At 44.7% G+C, this 15,951-nt stretch overlaps 1 protein-coding gene and 1 long non-coding RNA gene across 4 annotated transcripts in view; one reads left to right on the top strand and one right to left on the bottom strand.

Annotated features, from left to right (window-relative positions):
* LOC113918526 overlaps positions 1 to 2,361 on the top strand; it is a 33,736-nt gene extending 31,375 nt beyond the window's left edge. Inside the window, exons 3-4 of the long non-coding RNA XR_003518597.1 lie at positions 39 to 105; positions 2,308 to 2,361. This is a non-coding gene — a long non-coding RNA (uncharacterized LOC113918526). The remainder of the gene's footprint in view (positions 1 to 38; positions 106 to 2,307) is intronic.
* Positions 1 to 15,951, bottom strand: part of LOC113918524 (myosin VIIA and Rab interacting protein) — a 417,240-nt gene that overhangs the window by 246,150 nt on the left and 155,139 nt on the right. The gene's annotated exons all lie outside the window — the stretch shown is intronic.

The raw sequence follows: 15,951 nt of genomic DNA, 5'->3' as shown, positions 1-15,951 counted from the left end.
GGTATATCGTTTGCCTTAGATTCTTTACTGTTTTCCAGAAAATCTACCTGATTAAGTGGATTTGGAAATTATGAGTGTATCTTCATCAGCAAAACTTCTGGTGGGGTAAGTATTCAAACAAAAGGAATAGAGATGCAAATATGTGTACAGGATATCCAAAAGAACACAGAATCATTAGTCTGTAGGGCTAGGTTTGAGAGCTGACTTGTCTGCCAACAGGTTGCCTCTCCCTGGGCAAGTCACTTATCTTAGTGAGAACCCAGTTTGCTCAGATATTCAATAAAGGGATTGAACCTGATAAAGGTTATGAATAAGTTCAATTTATATATTTGTTTCAATTTGTGCCTATATCTGTATCTCCCTATGTATTTGTCTCATGGACCAGAAGTGGTCATCTGGAAGACTATAGTAAGACTATATTAAGCTGGATTCTGAGGGCACATTTGGACCCTCTAGGAATGCGTGCCATGTTTGATTAGTGATGTCTGCTCTGCTCCTAGATGTGCAAGGGAGTGCGAGTTTGTATTTGGCTTCTTAGGTAATCTCTAAGTCCCCTTTCAGCTTTACTTGAAAGTTGTATAGTCTAAGAGTATAGACTAACATCTTAAGTTGCTTTGGATAATGAGTTCCAAAAGGGAGAAATCACAAATGACAGAAATCCAAAATACAGCATTACATCTCTGTAATTACGTCAATGAAGGGAACTGTGTTTGTGGTCCCAGAAATCATCACAAGATCTACGTTGTACCTATCCTCTTAAAATCTCACTTTTCCCATCTGGAGAAGATAACACCTGGCCCTGCCCATCAGCCTGGGCCAGCTCTTCACAAGAAACTTGACTGGACCGTAAAATACAGCACAATCTGTAGCTTGACTGAGACACCAATTTTAACTGGGTACACTCAAAGTTTGTGCACATTAATAAGATACCCTGTGAAGGGGTGGGGGACATTTAGATACAGTAATTTTGAGCTGTTGATATGACAGTTGTCTTAGTCCAGTTTCCAGAAGCAGAGTTTGAGGTGGGGATTCTCTTGAACATAATTCCCTTAGGAGAAGGGAAGTGAGAAAGACTGGACAGGACAGGGGAACCGGCTGAGCAAGGTCTCAGTGGTCTGCTTCAGCCTGATCCCATGGGAGCTTTCGAGAAGAAACTGCTCCAAAGTCATCCCACCTTGCAGCATGACCCCATGTCAGCTGGGCACTGGCAGAGATCTTCCCTTGGGGTGAGGTAGAGACAGAAAGGAGGAAAAGGGGCTGCTAACAACTCTTAACTGTTGCAGCAGCTAGGGGATGGGTAGGCCTGGTGGTGATGGGGACCTGGGTGGGACACCACCAGCAGCTATGAATATACTGGAGCAGAGACGTGTAACAAGCAAGACACACAGGTCTGAGACTCAGAGGAGAAATCTGGGCAGAAAATGAGAATATAGCAGTCGCCCGCATAGAGATGCGAGTGTCTGAGATAAGCTCGGAGGAAAGAACAGAGGTAAGATAAGGAGTCCTGGACCAAGCCACATACCTACCTCTAAGGATGGCAGACAAGGTAGGAAGAAAGGGGGCTGCGGGTCAGGGGGAGGAAAACTTCTTCAAGGACAGCATGCTCAGCTTTGTCCAATGCCACCAAGAGGTCAGGCAATCGAAGAACCAAAGGGTGTCCTACTAGAGTTATTCACATCAGTGACCTTCAGAGGCACACTTATAGGGAAGTGGTGAGACAGGGAGCCCAGACAACAGTTAAGAGTGGTTTGTGAAGTAACTTTCTCTAATGAAATTTAAAAAGAGGTATGTTAAGATGGTACAAGTGTTCAGTCTTAAATGTTTCCCTTATTAGCATCACAATAATTAATCTTTAAAAGACACAAAGTCCAAGACCAGATCAATTGCCAAGAGCATGCTCAGAAGCCCCTGCAGGATACGTGTGGAGGGCCCAGGGCTGGGTGAGGAACAGCAGATGGCAGACAACCTGCTCTGGGCTGTCTTGGCTCCAGAGCTCACCAGGCCATGCTACTAAACCAGCTGTGTGGTGCCTACCCTCTGGCACTAACTCCCTTGGAGCGGGGGATGCTGGGGCCGCTAGACCTGCCCTCCTCTGTCAGTGCCCTGCCGTGTGACTGCTGGCCCCAGAATCCATGTCCCGTCAGCAGACGCTCTGGGAATGCTACTCCCAGGAGCCTCAAATGTCACTCAGGGTCATATCTTGACCCTGCTGGTGACAGGCCCTCACTCCCTGGGGCTCTCAGGTAGACTACAGTAGCCTATGAAAAGCGAGAACCAATTCATAACTGAACTCTTACTTACCCACAGCTGATTTTCTTAGACCAGCCTGCACAGTTCCATGAGGAATCAGCAAGGACAACATGCAACTTTGGAAGGTAGGGTTTTTCTTAAGTTGTGCTTAACAAAATGGACCCATGAAAACTTAAAACCATCTCTTCGTTCTTAGAGATATTTCCACTCACAATCAAATCTCTACTGGAAAGAAGAACAGAATGAATTCTGCTACTATAGTGTAAAGCCTTGACAGTTTTTGTTCTGTTTTGTTTTTGTAGAGGAGGGCCTGCTTTAAGCTTTGATTGCTGAGGAATCCATTTCAAAGAGGCATCCTTAAAGGCTGTCTCAAATAAACAATGTTGCCAGGCCACCTTCCCCTACTGAGTCTCCTTTGTCTTAGAGATCTTGGTTGATTTTGATAATTGACCATTTAGGCCACTTGTTTTTTCTCTTCCTGTGCTTTAAATTCCCACTCTTAAATTTTAAATTTACCAATAAGGATTGAGCCTAGCTAGGCTCCCACCCTTGACCCCAGTAAAGGCAGAAGCCTGGCCCCTGTGTGTGCTCTCTCTTGCTTGCTCACTCTCTCTCCCATGACCTTGCTGTGTGGTCCCAGGTGGGCTATGTAATTTCCAGATCTTGTAAGTAATAACCTTTATTTTTTCAAAGTTTCCTGATGGTCATTGTTGAAGGGCATACTGCAATCAAATAAGAACCACAAGGGTCGATCCAGGGGTAACATTAGTTTGGAAAGGGGAGATGTCTGTGGGAAGCTCACTGGGGCCCAGGTGAGTGCTCCCAGGCATTTTTAGCCAATAGCATGACTATGGATAGGCTGAGACGGCACAAAACAGCTACTCTATAAGGATTACCAAACTCTGGTGAGCACAAATCCTGGGCAGGTGGCCTGAGTGAGCCAGACCAGGGTAGGTAGGGAGCAGGAGACCCCAGACTCTCTGACCCAACAAAGGGGTGGCCATAACTCAAGCCTCGACCAAAGCTGTAATGGAGAGCTGGTGTTGTACATACTCTGATTTTTCAATAAAAGCTCCCAATTGGATTTTTATGTAAGCTTTCCAGTTTTAAAATACTGTATGGATCAAACAAAATGTATACAGTCAGGTTAAGGTCTGCAAAGGTCACCAGCATTTAAACCCCATTGTAACATGTCTTGATTTATATGACCTGCCCAGGAAGACAAACGGCCATAGCCAGATGGTGGGAGGATGAGGCAGTGGGGGGAGTTACAAACTGAGTGTCCTCACTGTACATGTAAGGGAATTAAGGCCCAGGAGAGGGGTGCCTGTCCAAGGAACAGTGGTCTTTGGGTGTCCCCTGCAGAGCACAGGTTCTTCCCCACTGTTTTGCTCAGAACCATACTAATGGTGGTAATTGTTCTGTCTACAAGACCCCAGGGAGTTTCTGCTGAATGCCTATATGCTTGCTGGGAAAAATAAAATTTACAAAGTAAGGGTCAAAGAAACTTAAAAGCCTTATTTTGGTGAATTATGTATACTGTTTCACATTAAAAATGTGGGTCTATTATTTTTTTTTTTTGAGCTTTCTTTGGCACAGGGCTAAAACCCTAATAAATTATACCAAGAAGCATTCTAAGACAGTATTTTGATCTCAGGAATTTTGGAAATGTTTACAAATCACTAATAATTTTGCTCATATGAGTAAAAAGGGCGAAAGATACACTTAATTAAATGAGAATCTTAAATCATCACATGGTTTCACAGAAAAACTCAAAAAGTTTCTTATAAATATCTTCCCCAACACCAGCATCTACAGAATGGCCTAAGAGATCTATGTTTTCTCTTTATGAAAATAAGGTTAGGTTGTGAATAAATTTGATGCTTATGGACATCAATAGATTTTAGTGCTTCTGGCAGTGGGGCCAAATACAATAGGAGCTGAATTTAGAATACGAACCAGACAAGGCTGAGGAAAGAGGTAGGAATTTAAGCATCTTTTATTTTTTAGTTAGTATGCTGCTTACCAGCTCTCAAGTTTGCCCACCTGCCTAAAATGACCATGTGTAACCTCCACAGGTACACAGAACTGTCAAAGATACTGATTCCATCTAGTTTCCCATGTGGTAGAGGCAGGCAGCTATGACCTTCCTATTTTACAGACCAGGAAACTGAGGCATGGAGAGGTTAAGAAACCTGCTCAGTCCCACAAAGCTCATGAATAATGGAACCTGGGCTTGAGAGCAGACATCTCACCCAAAGCCCCAAGTTCCCTTTCCCACAGTAGGCCACCACCCATGGTTGGTAAGGAAGCCATGGCTGGCCATAGAAAACACTGAAAAGGTTCTTTCTTTCTAGTAGGAGGCTGCCCGGTGAGGGCCCATGTTCTAATCTTGGAGGAAGACTTCAGACAAGTCGGAACCCTCCAGTCTCTAATCTGTAAGGCACCCACACAGCTTAGGTGCCTAAGATCTGGTTGTTGTATTTTATAAACTACATCATGGCCTCTCTCCTTCCGCAAGAATAAAAGGTTTCTGCCTTTTGGCAGAGACCACTTTGCACATTGGTTTCTCCTCTCGTGCTACAGAAGGAAGACACTTTAGGGTTCTTCCTTCTCCAGGGTGGATACAGAGAGTAATCAAAGGAAGGGAAAAAATGTGATTTATTCCTATTAACCCCGCATCCTGCCTGCTCCACCCATACCTCCTCCGAGGACATGGCAACAAAGGATGTGAAGAGCGGAACATGGGGTCACCAGAGAGAAGCTGTACAGGCAGAAAACAGAGAAAGGGGGGGATGAAGCAAAGAGCAGCAGTGTTGGCAGGAAAGCAAGAAGGAAGCGTCCTTGGCCCTGCTTTGGAAGTGCAGACGAGATGGAACTTGAGAAGAAGCAGCAGGACTTGGAGGGAAGGGGAGTGCGATGCAGGCAACTGTGGTGAGACACAATCATAAGAACCTCCACTCAGAGATACCACTGTGGCCTGCAGTATTCCAGGGGTTCTGTGGATGCCGGGTTGTATTTCATCTTTAATACACTTAACTATTTATGAAACTCTAAGACAAAACAGTATTGCATTCAAACATGTTACGTACTATGTATTTTTTCTGAAATTTTTTTAGTTGAAGTGTAGTTGACACACAATGGTACACGAGCTTCTGGTGTACAACATGGTTATCCAACAACTCTGTATGTCATGCATGCTGCGCTCACCACAAGTGTAGCCACCATCTGTCACCATACAGCGCAATTACAATACCACCGACTATGTTCCCCACGCTATACCTTTCACCCCCATGATGTATTCATTCCATAACTGGAAGCCTGTACCTGCCACTCCCCTTTACCCATTTTGCTGATCCCCCCAGCCCCCTGCCCTCTGGCAACCACCAACTCTCTGTATTTATGGGTCTGTTTCTTCTTATGGACTATATTTTAATGTTTTGAAGCCACCGGTGGCTTAACCTGAACTGTCAAGTGTCATTTACCCACCGTGGGCTGGGCAGGTTCACATAGAAGCTGTTCCTACTGTGTATACCACTCAGCAGAGATAACCGTGGTTGTGGGATAAGGTGTAAACAGTGTCACCATTTATAACCACTCAGCTATGTGTATCCAGACCTCTCTGATGTTCTAAAATATACTGTGATTATTATGTATGAAAATATATGCAAAATAAACTGGATAGTAACACTGTTGTAAGACCGCTCCTGTAAGTACTGATTCCAAATAGTTTCCCTCATTAACATGGCTTTATTTCATTGTTTGACTGATGGGATTCAGAGGTAAACATACATTTGAATGTTTAAAGTAAATTAATGGAAATAAAATACCGCTTTTATATCTTTACACACTGGGAATCGGCCTATTTTTAAGACGGTTCTTTTACTTAGACTGAAAAGTCACTGAATGTGGATACCTTGAGGCTGTAACTTTTGAGCTTTTTCATTTTGTGTATTTTTACTTGTTTTTGCCTAAAAGAGCTTCTACAGTTGGAGTGGGGATTGTTTATCTTTTACGTGCCCCAGGATTTCTATTTTCTTGCTTCTAATTCTATCTGTAAAGGTTGGTTCACTAAATAAAAAAAGAAAAAATTCAGGACAAACTGCATCTGTCTTCAGCTGCTGTAGTGCTCTGCCTCCCCTGGGTGTAATCACAACACAGGGTGTCTGGGTCCACACAGGGGGCTTGAGCAAACACAGTGGGAAGTAATGCTGTGCCTGCAAGAAGAGGGATAAGCTGAAAGCCTGGCTATGATCTTGGTGCTAAGTTCAGGTTAGACATGTGTTAATTTTCTTCCATACTCAGGCAGCTAAAGATACTGAACCCAGAAGGAAACCCAAACCATGACTGATGGTGAGCCTGGTCATTGCAGAGGAGGAGGCACGAGAAGCGGGGGAAGGAAGATATCCACTCTTCTGCCTCAATGACAGAACCGGAGCCATTGCTTCCCAGAATAAAGACCATGCTTCCCCACACCTCCTACAGCTAGATGTGGCCATATGACTGCATTCTTGCCCATGAGATAAAAGTGGAAGAGACTTGTGTGACACAGGGTGCTTAGAAGGAACTCTCTCAGCCAGAAGGGGCACCCTTTTTGTCCTTCTGCTTTTCCTCCCCCATTTCACTCGGTGCTCATGATGGCGTGAGCTCTGTCCGCCATCTCGATTGATGATTTGAGCTTGGGAAGCTGTGTAGATCAGAAACATAGGAGCCTGGGTCCTCAGTGACATGGGGGTGCCATCACGCTAGTCCTGAACCCACCACTGAATTTCTCTTATGTGAAAGAGAAATCAACTTCTATCCCGTTTAATCACTGCTTATCTTGTTTTTCCAGTTTCTTTGGGTTTCTTTCTTATATGCAGATTAACCTCACTCTGAGAGAGGAAGGCAGGGCTAAGTTCAAGGGGAGCAAGAGCAAGGTAAGGATAGAAAGGGAAGGCTGGATGATGAAGCAGAGAGTGGCAGGATTCAGAGCAAGATGGAATGGAAAAGAAGAGGGGAGGGCCCAGGCAGCCCAAAACAAGGACCATGCATCCTAAAAGACTTTTGAAATCCCCTTTTAAGGTGGTGGCAGGGGCAAGGGAGGCATGTCAACTTAAAGCTACCATACTGGACTGGGGAGCCAATGCAAAGTACAGTATTATACGTATGTAGAGACACGCTAACCCCACCACAGAATAGGGTTGGGTGTGAAGATGGTCTAAAAATAACCCTGCTTTAGGGCAGCTTTCTTCTGACATCTCCCAGCTCACAGGCTCACTGGGGGCTGCTCTGTTCTCTTAGAACCAAAGGGAAGCATGAAGGTCTGTCTAGCAGGAGTCCTCATTTCATATCCCTGTAGGGTTTGCAACTGGCACTGCTACTTGTCACCTCTGTGGGTGTTCCTCTGCCCTTTCTCCTCCCCTCCAGGCACTGCATGCCAAAGGAAGGTCTCCTGTTTCCTTGGCGGCCATTCTCATAAGCCAACGTTCCATGTGTTTCTGGTGGCCCGAATTCCTCAAGTCTTGGCACTGCTCTTTTCCCATAGATTTGCTGTCCAGCAGAATTCTCAGAAATCTCCTGGCTCTGGGCTTCAGAATGGCCAGCACTCTCCCATTCCCTCTGCCTTTCCCTGCCTGGATATACAGCCTCCCTGTTGGCTTGTCCTTGAATGGTGAGCCATCTTCCCAGGACTCTGACTTGCTGTCTTTCCTTCCCAGTTTCCAGGACAGCATCCCTTTCCCTAGGCTCATCCTCTCTTGGAGGAGAAAAGAAACTCATCTTTATTAAAAATGTGCTGCATGAAGAGCACAGGGCTTGGCATCAGAAAGACCTGGGTGAGAATCCTGACTTGGCGAGGTATCTCCACTCTCTCAGTTTCCTTATCTGTAATGTGAGGCCAATAATGCTCACTTCGTAAAGCTGTAGGAAGGACAAAAATGAAGTGTGCAGTCACAGCACCTGTCCATCATGGGCCTGTAATAAAATGACAGTTTTTATCACAGCAATGATATTAGTAGGTCATATCAGTATGACCATTTATGGAGACACTGAGAAATGCAGTCTTTTTCTAGGATATGGCATCGCTAATTGAGAGATTTCTGGCCCCAGGAGGCCACCATCCAACCAGAAGACCTGTGTCCCCTAGAAGCCCATCTCAGATTGCTTCTTAGGAAGTCCCAAGCCACCACACTGGAAGCTAGCAGTGTTCTATCCCTCCATCTGCCCATGGTGACCCTGCCCGGGCTCAGCAGCAGGCTCTGGCTGGCTCCACATCTGGGCCATGCAACTCTGGGCTCTCTGTCTGCCTGTCACAGCTGATCCTGCCGGAAAACTCACTCCAGCGGAGAACCCGCATGTTGCAACTTCCTTCCCTTCCCTACTCCTCTGTCTTGGCTTTCTGACAGTTTGAGTCCTGCCACCCCAACCCCAGCATTGCAGCAAAATCAGGCAGAAGAAGATTTAAGCAAGGACATAAAAAATACTCAGGGGGCAGACTGACTTAACGAGGTCTCCCAAACCATGATTGATGGTGAGCCCATGTCTGCCCATGCAGATATCACCCCATGTCTGCATCCCTGAGGTTGCCTGGCCTTGTCTGGGCACAAGGAAATGGAAAGACAAGAGGCAAAAGTGACTGCAGAGAACCTGAAATTCTGTGCACTTCTCATTCCTTTAGCAATGGAGCGGGGGAGGGGGTCGGGGGAGGTTGATTGGAATTAGTGTGTATTCTGCCTTTGGAAGCTGCGGGCCTTCTGAGGGTGAGTGTCCACATGGAGAACTGTGATGTCTGGTGTCCTGCAGGGTCCTGCAGTAATTACCAAAATTGCTGAAGAGCTCTCTCCCTCAGCTGTCTTCCAGCCCATGTTTTCTGGGTCTGAGCCGGCCTGTTGATTCTGGAATCACGGTGTCAGTCCAGGACCCTCCTCCTTTAGACCATGCTCTCCTACTTCCCTGGAGAGAAAACTAGGGCCAAACATGAACTTACGGCCTGGCTATGCCCAAGAACATGGTCTGAAATTGAATACAAAAAAGACTGTTTGATAAAGAAGGACAGCATTAATTTAATGGTCTTCATAGGCTTTGGTTGTATATTTTTATTTTAACAATATGTTAAGATACGTGTCCTGAAGCCCACATCTAAATTTATCCACTGCTTTAAGATTTTTACTGAATAAATAAATTCACAGCTTGTTGAAATTTGTCTGTTTTTTGCTTTTATAAATGAATCCTACATAATTTATGTGCTTCTTCATTAAATAAACATATATGGAGATGCTACCTTGTGCTGTACAATGTTCTAAATGCAGGGAGGTTCAGAGACAAGAAAAAAAACGACAGAGCCATGCATGGAGGCAAGTAACAGAAACCATGAAAGGTCTATGCAAGGGTCCTTCTGAGGGTTAAACTGGGCAGGGAGAGCTAGGGAAGTGTGAAAGGCGTTTCAGAGCACCTGCGGGATGATTAATCTTAGAGGTCAACTTAGAGGCCATGGTACCCAGGTATCTGGTCAAACACGTCTAGATGTTGCTACCACGGTATTTTTGAGGTGAGATTAACATTTTTAAAATATTTTATTTATTTGTCAGAGAGAGAGAGTAAGCACAAGCAGGGGGAGCAGCAGGCAGAGGGAGAAGCAGGCTCCTCGCTGAGCAAGGAGCTTGACACGGGACTCGATCCCAGGACCCTGGGATCATGACCTGAGCCGAAGGCAGATGCTTAACCTACTGAGCCACCCAGGTGCCCCAGGTGAGATTAACATTTAAATGAGTAGACTTTTCGTAAAGCAGATTACTTTTCACAATGTGGATGGGCCTCATCCAATCAGTTGGATTTTTAAGAAAAATTACTTCCCTCATAGGAGCAGGAATTCGGCCAGCAGACTGCCGTTGGACTGAAACTACAACTCTTCCCTGGACCTCCATCTAGCCTGTCTACCTACCCTACAAAGTTTTGATTTACCAATTGCGTGAGTAATTCTATAAAATCTTTTCCTGTCTCTCTCTCTCATTCTCTCTCTTTACACACACACACACACACACACACACACACACACACACACACACACACACCCTTCTGATTCTGTTTCTCTGGAGAACCCTGATTTCTTCCACCTGCCATGGGCTAGGAGTCACGTTAGGCACTCTATGCACATTGCCAGCAGATGGAGGAGAAACTGAGGTTTGTGAGGGTTGGTTTCTTGTGACTCATCTCAGAGTCAGTGAGGGTTTGAACCCAGTCTGTGTACACTGATGGGACAGGACCACCCAGCTAAGGCGGGGAGTGTTTGTATGCATTAGAATTTCTATGCCTCTTCCTCCCACAAATTCCTCATTGGTTCTGCTATGTCAAAAACCACTCTGTGTGTATGCTTTCTTATATATTTAAACAAATGCAAAATCAAAGAACAGCCTGTTCGGTATCTCATAGGGGAACGATGACCGGCCAAGGCCTCAGTGCTACTGTCTCAACATGAACTGTCCCCTGACACCTGATCAGGTCTATTGTGAAACTGCTTTCCCCATGGCCGGTTGCATTAGCCTGAAACAGAATTCTGACAAAAATAGAGGTTGCCTCTTTCTCCCAGTGACTCTGAAGACTAAACTGATATGAAATACTTCTCCAATCAAAAGATTTCCCCCAAGCATTTGCTGAGGCCATCACATCCAACGTGCCCCCATTCAATCTGGCTACTTAAGGGAAACAGAACCAATTTCCCATTTAGGCCAGGAGCTATTCTCCTGTCCTGAATCGTGCCCAAAGTGGGTGTAGATGGTAGCCAGTGAATGCAGCAAATATACAGTGTTCCTGAGTGGCACTAATAGTCTTTATCATTCTGGGGTAGCACAATGAACACTTACCATGGAAACTTCTAAGAAGGTAGGGCTCAATCACAGATTCCTGAAGTAAGTGCATGAATGCCATTTCACAGACATCTCAAATTGAACATTTTAAATGTTGGATCTGTCCCTGCCAAGCTGCTGGCTCCCCGGGACTTCTGGCCTCCATGAATGGCTCCTCCATCCTCCCGGCTGCTAAAGCCAGACACGGGTTATTTTCTTGGTCTTGCCCCTCCTTACACACCGTGTTCAGTCCAGGTTCTACACATCCTAGCTCCTAAATGTAAAGTAGGTGGCATCCATCTACTGGTCTTTGCTGCACCCCACAGTTCCATCTGGCCACATCTCCCCTGGGACCAGGGCAACAGCCTCTTTCTAAACTGGGGACATTTCTTCCTCTTTCCTAATTTCTTCTCTAATCTACATCAAGAAGGACCTTTAAAAATGAATCCCTAACTGGGTTACCCACCTGCTTAACATGACTTCACAGATTCCAGTTTTTCTCAGGATATAATAGGAGCCACGTGGCCTGCCACCCTCCAAATTCGCCCCTCCCCTTATCAGGTTCTACCCATACCATCTGTTCAACTTCTTGCTATTCTTTGAAAATGCCATGCTCTTGCCTTCTGTGAGGCTTTCCCACATGCTTTCTCTTCTCAGAAGCTCCTCTCCCGAAAGTTCCCTCTGCTTGAGTCCATTCACCCTCCTCTATTTCTCCATGAAAGTCCTCCCCTGTGGTCCTCATAGTGCTTTGTTTCTCCTTTATAGACTTTTCACAATTTCTGATTCCATACGTGTATTTTTGTTTTACCACTATAGACTCAGTCACAAAGGAGCTTTGCAAAGTATTACAGGACATTATATATACCGTGCGGCAAACTATAGACAAGACACTCAAAAGATGTGCATGACACCTGCCCAATATACCCAGCATGCTACAAGGTGGGCCATGAACAGTGAGGAGCAACACTGCTCATGTTCCCCTTACTGTTTCACTTTGATGTCCCTGAAATCAAATCACACTGTTTCAAGTCACCTGCTCATGAAGTCTATTTCATGGATAGACTGGATCATTTTGAAAACCACATTAATGTTCTGGTTCATTAATTCTGTGCATCCACTTTTACCTTGGAGCCATTAACAAAGAGAGGGTGGAATGGTTAATAAAACCAAAGAATGAACTTAATTATTTGTAGAAATAACAACCGATGGTAAAATTAAAGCCCAAGGTATAGATAGGCGTTATTTCATGCATTTCCCCAGTACTGAGTTAGTACTGACTTTGTCATCCTAGCACAGGTTCGCATGCTGCGGGCCACAGAGGGGGATCAGTAAGACAGGAGCCCGGAACACACAGCAGTAGAGGCACCCAGAACACACACACACGGGGATTAAGGAGAAGCAGGATGTGGACCACCCACGGCGGGCCCCACGTGGGGTGTGCCAGAATCACTAGGCACAGAGCGCCAACCCCACAGCCCAGCACTTTCATGCTGTCCCAGGATCACAGTGGAGGGCGGAAACCCTCCCTGGGCACCACAGATTTCTTTCTGGCAAGGCTTCTGTTCTGTGGCTCTATGTTCTAACAATGTACACACTCTAATATTTCTCTGGCTCCTTTAATTAGTATAAGGTAAAGGTAAGAAATATAATACTAATACTAATAAAATACTTTAAGAATTTTTGGAAAGAAGACATTAGGGTGGCCTGGCAGAAAGTTTACGAACTCAAAGTCAGACATGCCTGCACCAAACTTCACTGGACTTCAACAAACATGCTCAGCATCTCCCTTCATTATTGTGTCATCACCTCTAGCTGCTCACCTGGTCTTGGCTCTGCCTGTCACCGAGCCCATTCTTATGTCCCTGAGGCAGAAGGGTGGGCTTCTATTATGTTTACTTGTAGGTCTTTAGAGTGACGAGGTAACAGGAATCCAGTTTTCCAAAATCTATCTTCAAAATGCAAATTTAAATGGATCAGAGAGGACTGCTCTAAATTGGAAGTCAACCACCCATGCAATATTATGCCCCAAGTTCTCTACTAGTCCTTTAGTCGACACTGACCAAATGTCTTTTACATGCTTAGCCTCATGCCAGAAGAATAAGGCAGCACCTGCGCCCTTGGGGAGGGATGACACGCAAGCTACAAATGGCAGTACTTCCTAGAGAATGTGATACCGAGCCCCAGCAATGTGCTCTATGAGCCCTGGGGACCTGGCATTTCTACCCATAGGGCTTCTGAAGCCAAAAACCTAGCATTCTCCCCTGACTCCTGTCTTTCTCTCATTCAGTGTCCTATTGGATCTACCCTGAAATATCTCTTGAACCTGCTCATTTCTCTCCATTGCCCCCCCAACACCATCATGTCTTCTTGCATCACCTCTTCTCTGGTCTATTCCAGTTCTGTTGCCTGTCCAGTCATGGGGACAGCCAGAATGAGCTTTCAGAAATGCTGCTATGGGAAGTCACTCCCAAGCTTAACCCTCTGTGATGGGTGACCTCCTCACTCCCCTAACCCCAGCACCTGGCCCAGCACCTGACACACACAAGTGCTCTCTAGTGTTTGTTGAATGAATGACTGAAGGAATTCTGTTATACTTATTACACGGTTATTCTCTGACTCCGAAAGCAAAAGAATCAGTGGTTCCTACCATCTCTTTTTGAGACAAAACCCCGTAAGAACAGTAAAATAATCCCCACTCTGCATGGACAGTATCACTGGCAGCCGTCCTTTCCAAGTGGGGGAAACTCAAGTGCCTGATGAGAAAATCTTTCCATATGGGATTATGCTGCATTGTCTCGCTTTAAGGAATGGGTTCCAAAAGGTTTTACATCCTTTGCCTTTTAAGAAATTGTGCCTGATGGCCTCTGCCATAGAGCACATCACCTTCTCATTGTGAGTCTGCAGGCTACTTTCACAATTTTTGCCAAATGCATTTATCAACTTCATTACTATTTACTTAATATTCTCATTTTAATCATTCTTAAATCTTAACTATCCTCCTCCTTTTGACTAATTCTAAGTATTTACATCCATGAAATACTAGGCAAGTTATGTTTGTTAATTTTTTTCTAATACACATTAAAACAAAAACATAACTGTTAATATAAAAAATGTTTAGTCCTGCACCATCCACATTCATCTGGTCTACTGGCAGTGATCAACATTGCCACACTTTGGGAAGCACTGCTACAAGGAATTTATGAAAATTGCAACTGAAATGCAGAGACTTATAAAGTTTTCCAGGTATTCAGATCCTGAGTAGGAGAAAGGAGGAGGTAACCTGCCATGTTTCTAATATAAGAACATCATTAGGAAAAATGAACAAGCCTGTATAATTTCCATCTGTAAAACCTTGCAGATACCTGTCATCATGGCTGTGGGCTGCTCAGGGCTGTCTGTGGGGACGATCAGCCACACAGGGAGGATTTTATCCCAGTTTTATCAGATGTCTTGGCTTATAGTCTGGCTTTTACCTCCCCAAATACTCACAAAAATTAGGGAAGAAACAGAAAGCAATGTACAGACCACTAAACCTAAGTCCCTCAAATATCTTCTCCTGGGTGTAAGTCTGTGTAAAGACACAGTGTGCATCTTCCCGTGATATGGCCTGGGGACCAGCTTCATGCATGATCATGCAGAAGGGGCAGTCTGTGTGGGTTTTTCACTTGATTCTCTGCTTTGGAACTTAAGACACCAGTCAGCTGTGCCGTGGGAAGGAAGAAGTCTTTCCCGGGAGGAGCAGATGCTGTTTCAGAACAACCTCTTACACTCTCCCTAGCTGGGTTGCACCAAGGAAAGTTTGATAGCAATTTACTTGGAAACTCTCAGAATCAGATAAGCTCTGGGGGCAGTATCATCTATGGATGATACTATTTCACACTGCAGTCATCGGGTGCTATACATTTGTTTATAACATTTATAAGGTTATAAAATTTGTAAGTTCTTCTTGCATTTATAAGTTCTGTGTCTTTGGGATTCCACTTTGCTTGAAGTGTTAATTATGTTTTAATTAGTGATTTAAGTTTATACTTTAAGTCATAAAGGAAGTGTTTATACTTTAAACCATACTTAAAATAATCCTTTAAGTTATTACATTCAAGTTATGCGGATTTAGCAAGCAAATTAAAAGAAGACAGACACATGATTAAAAATGATCTCATTATTTCACCGAAATCATGGTAAAGAAAGTAACTGGAAAGTTGACAGTCTTTGAAGGCTAATAAGAGTTAGCAGAGTCAAAGTCTTACAACCCAAAAAATTCAGGCCTGCTGTGCCCATCCCTCTTGGGCTCTGAGATGCTGGGGATACTGCATCTACCCACAAATTTTTTTTTAAAGATTTTATTTATTTGACAGAGAGAGAGGGAGCACAAGCAGGGGGAGCTACAGGCAGAGGGAGAAGCAGGCTCCGCGCTGAGCAAGGAGCCTGATGCGGGACTTGATCCCAGGACCCTGGGATCATGACCTGAGCCAAAGGCAGTCACTTAAACAACTGAGCCATCCAGGTGTTGCTGTTTATTGCTACCCATGCTTAATGTCTAGTCACTTGCCTTAAGAGGGAAAACAGAGCAGATTTGATGGCAGAAAGATGAGGTAGTTGCTTCCAATTGCTTTTGTTTTGTTTTTAATTATGTTATGTTAATCACCATACATTACATCATTAGTTTTTGATGTAGTGTTCCATGATTCATTGTTTGCATATAACACCCAGTGCTCCATGCAGGACATGCCCTCCCTAATACCCATCACTGGGCTAACCCATCCCCCCACCCCCCTCCCCTCTAGAACCCTCAGTTTGTTTCTCAGAGTCCATAGTCTCTTATGGTTCGTCTCCCCCGCCGATTTCCCCCCCTTCATTTTCTTGCTGAATTAAGAAAATA

This window comes from Zalophus californianus, chromosome 1 (genome assembly GCF_009762305.2).
Source record: "Zalophus californianus isolate mZalCal1 chromosome 1, mZalCal1.pri.v2, whole genome shotgun sequence".
In the NCBI taxonomy this organism is placed as follows: Eukaryota; Metazoa; Chordata; class Mammalia; order Carnivora; family Otariidae; genus Zalophus; species Zalophus californianus.
Note: the sequence above shows the minus strand (reverse complement) of the source record. Positions and strands in the feature narration are given on the sequence as shown.